Raw genomic sequence first — 4,231 nt, 5'->3', positions numbered from 1 at the left:
TGCTTTTAAGTTTCTATAATTCTGCTTCTGGCTAACTGGTCTTGTTAATTGAACCATGTCAACCCAGAACGTGGTTTTTGGGCAGCTTGTGTACTTGTCAGCTGGCTAATGAAGACCCTATTGGCTTAAACCCATATCTAAGCTGTCTTCACCATCTTGCCCAACTACCTGTAAGAGTACATTTTATTCACCAGATGCAATTGTTGTCTCAGAGGCTTATTGCTGAATAAACCCATCCATTCTAGCTCTTTTTGAATTCTGGCTGGCTGGTTCTGGCCCAAACTTCTCTCCAAGCTGACTGATTCAAACTGGCTTCTCTCAGCTTCTCTGAATTGTCCTGCTTGGTGTCAAACTAACTCTGGCAATCTGTTCTAATCTGGCTCCTTCTCATTTTCTGGCCCATTCTGTCTTTACCTGCAGCCTGTCTCTAAAAATAATCCTGGTAAAACTCTCTCTTTCTCCCTCCCTTCCTCTGTTCCCCCCTTCTCTTTTAAGTCACCTCTCTTTTCCTGTGCTGTTCTCTCTCTCTCTCTCTCTCTCTCTCTCTCTCTCTCTCTCTCTCTCTCTCTCTCTCTTTCTCTCTCTTTCTCTCTCTCTCTCTGTCTCTCTCTCTATCTCTCTTTTTGTTTTTTTGAGACAGGGTTTTTTTTGTTTTTTTTGAGACAGGGTTTCTCTGTGTAGCTCTGGCTGTCCTGGAACTCACTCTGTAGACCAGGCTGGCCTTGAACTCAGAAATCCCCCTGCCTCTGCCTCCCAAGTGCTGGGACTAAAGGCGTGTGCCATCATCACCCAGCTCTGTGCTGGTCTCTTAAGTAGCCTCTCTTTCTTGTGTTGTTCTCCTGGGAGTTGGGCATATCCTGTCTGACTCATTCTTGTTCATCACTTTGTCTGCCTCTCTATCACTTTCAAATATGGCTGCTTCCTTCTATAAACTAACTTTACCTTTATTGTTTGGGATTAAAGGTGTGTATTAAGGGTGTGTCTGTAGTCCTGCCAGAAGGATTAAAGGTGTGTTATTCCTGCCTGATAACACAGACAAATGTGATCCCTTGCCACAGCGGTTAAATTGCTGGATTAAAATTCCTCTACAACTACCCAACTCTGGAAGCCTGGTGTAATTAGTAAGCCTGAAAAGTGTATGAGGGCATGAAGAAACTCAGCCTGGAAAGCTGGCAACCTCTCCCTACAGTTCTGCAAGAGGGACTTTAGTCTAGCTTTATTTGCTTAAACTGTTAGTTGACTGGCAGACCAGCGTGTGTAATTAGTCAGCGTGCATAAATTAGTCAGCTTTCACTTCTGCCTCTGCACCAAGACCCTTACTGGGTTCTATCTATATTCTATTCCTCTTTCTGACTTTCAGTTTATTCATCTACAATTAAGAAAGCTGGTGCAGGAGTTCAAAGTCCCTTTCTGCAGAAAACTCCTCAAAGTCAGCATGATCTTCAGACCTGGAGCTTGAACTCAAGTGAAGACCTTTGCTGAACCGTTAGAGCTTGCCCAACAGAATGTTTATTTGCTGTGTGGACAAGGTCTCACTATAGACCGAGTTGGCCTTGAGCTCAGAAGATCTACCTGCCTCTGCTTTCCTGAGTGCTAGTTTTTTTTTTTTTAAAGTATTTTGTTATAATCCCTTCAAGTTGGACAGATACTATCTAGCAAAAGGATTATAGAACTAGAGAGACTCAATTTTCAACAAAACACTTGAAGGTGTGGCCAGGAGATAAGGATGGAATTCTGGGACAGATTCCTCTTTAACTTATCAGCAGCTCCATCAGCAGCAGAGGATTAGAAGGAAAGACTAACTAGAAGCTGTGGCTCTTTCCTGACCCGTAAGTACCGTCTTCTGCAGGCTTGTGCTGGAGAGAAGCAATGAGGATAGTGCTCCTTGGAGGTTCTGTACCATGTGGCTTTGCACTTGGGGTGATGTGGGATTCTATGTGGGGCATGAGGCAACAATGAGTCTCTAGACATTAGGGCAACTTAATGTCAAATAGATATTAAGAATCTTTGGATTCTTGGAAGGTGGATCCTCATTTAAATGGAATAATGGACTTTTTAATAGATGAGTTAAAAAAGCCTTCTTAAATGAAGTTAACATGAGGTATAGGAAAGAAACTGTAGAAGAGGAAAGACAGGTAATTTTAGACTAAACCCTATATAGTTAGGCCTGGATCTATAGGCCCAGATCTATAGCCTCAAATTGGCAGCTGGAATTTGAGGTATTGTGTTAGGTTTGTGAACTTGGCAAGGCCAGAAATAGAAAAGATTTGCTTTAGTTGGAATGTTGAAGGGGAACATGTGGCCAGTCTAGGGAGGTGCATACCTTTTAGAGCTTGGTATTTATTTGTTTTTTTTTTTTTTAAATGATTTTTTTTTTACCTAATGCAAAAAGGTATTTGTCCACATGTATGGCAGTGTGAAGTTATCAGTTCCTCCCGGAAGTGAAATTACAAGCAGTTGTGGACTGCCATGTAGGTGCTGGGAGTTGAACCTGGTCCTCTAAAAGAGCAGCCAGCGATCTTAGCCATTGTTCTATCTGTTCAGATACTGGATTTCATTTTTCTTTAAGTGTTGGGGAAGATATTTAGAGAAAATCTTAAGAAGATTTTTGAAATGTATGCATTTATGTTGAGAATTGGTGTACTCCTTCCCCAGAATGCATATTCTTGTATTTGGGGAAGTTCATTCTTTGTCTATCTATCTGACCGGGTATTTCCCCTCACTTCCAGGTGCTATAGGGTAATTGTGCTTTTACACTCCAAAGCCACAACCCTTCTCTCCCCCACCTAAACTGCGAAGTTTTTTAAAAAAGTCAAGAGTCAGACATTGCAGGAAATACATCACAATGAACTCTGATCGGATTTTTACAACACAGTCTAGATCTTACTGCAGTCTTCCGCTGAGTTCTGGGATTACAAGCGTAAAGCTCGGTGACTGGTTCTTATTGTCACAGTAGTTGAGACAGGGCCTCTTGTGGGCCAGGATTTCCTCAGAATAGAAGCCTTACTGAGGAGGAGCTTCAAATTCGGATCCCTCCTTCCACAGTCGCCGTAAACCTCCATACCCTGTTTATCTGATGAGAAAGATTGAACTCAGGGCTTCCTGCATGGTAGGCAAGCTGTTCATTTTTATCAAAAACCAAACAACACGAAAACAAAAACAGAAAAAGAAAGAAACCCTAATTTTAGCATGTTGGCAATCCCAACACTTGACTGGCGAGGCAGTGGTGGCGCACGCCTTTAATCCCAGCACTTGGGAGGCAGATTCAGGCAGATTTCTGAGTTGGAGGCCAGCCTGGTCTGCAGAGTGAGTTCCAGGACAGCCAGGGCTACACAGAGAAACCCTGTCTCAAGAAACAAACAAACAAACAAACAAAAATCTCCTTCTTGCTATGTGAGTGAGAGTTATAGTGAGTTAGAGGCTACCTTATGTTTTAAAGAAAAAACAAAACAAGGGGGCTGGAGAGATGGCTCAGCGGTTAAGAGCACTGACTGCTCTTCCAAAGGTCCTGAGTTCAAATCCCAGAAACCACATGGTGGCTCACAACCATCCATAATGAAATCTGATGCTCTCTTCTGGGGTGTTTGAAGACAGCTACAGTGTACTTACAATAAATAAATAAATCTTTAAACAAAACAAAATCAAACCTTTTGATCATGGCCTGCTACCCTATCTGTCTCTTTCCATTTGAGTGTACATATTTGTGTGTGTATGTGTGTGTGTGTGTGTACATATATAACTAGCTATATAAAAATCCAGGCTCTTCTTTAAGGTGGCAATAAAATAGTTGTCTTTGATCCAAGTTTGAGTAACCATGGGGTTGGGACATCAGATAACCCTGAGTGACATTCCACTATGGAAAATTTATATGAAGTTCATTTTATTTTGGAATTTATTTGTGTGTGTGTATATGCGTGTGTGTGTTTATGGCTTTGTGTGTGTTTGCTACAATAACATCTTACTATGTAGATCTGGCTGACCCAGAACCTGCTATGCAGATCAGACTGACCAGGAACTCACAGAGAAGTACCTTCCTTTGCCGTTTAGTTCTGAGGATGAAAGTAGATGCTACACCATACCCTACTTTTTCTGTTGCAATCACTTTTTTTATGTGCTTGCAAAAGATGGAAACCAGGGTCTCTTTGCCACTGACCTCCAACTCTAGTCATCCAAACTCATTTTCCCATTTGTTTTTTAGAGACAGGGTCTTAAGAAGTTGCCTAGGTAGCCT

The 4,231-nt window shown here is 42.0% G+C and overlaps 1 protein-coding gene across 2 annotated transcripts in view; it reads left to right on the top strand.

Annotated features, from left to right (window-relative positions):
* The first annotated feature begins 1,363 nt into the window (after positions 1-1,363).
* The window catches only part of LOC116077331 (T-cell immunoglobulin and mucin domain-containing protein 2-like), a 31,430-nt gene continuing 28,562 nt past the window's right edge, over positions 1,364-4,231 (top strand). For both annotated transcript variants that reach the window (XM_031351805.1, XM_031351806.1), the window contains exon 1: positions 1,364-1,829. The gene's annotated coding sequence lies outside the window, so the exon portion shown is untranslated. The remainder of the gene's footprint in view (positions 1,830-4,231) is intronic.

Source organism: Mastomys coucha, unplaced genomic scaffold (genome assembly GCF_008632895.1).
Source record: "Mastomys coucha isolate ucsf_1 unplaced genomic scaffold, UCSF_Mcou_1 pScaffold5, whole genome shotgun sequence".
Classification (NCBI taxonomy): domain Eukaryota; kingdom Metazoa; phylum Chordata; class Mammalia; order Rodentia; family Muridae; genus Mastomys; species Mastomys coucha.
This window is presented reverse-complemented; position numbering and strand designations above follow the sequence as displayed.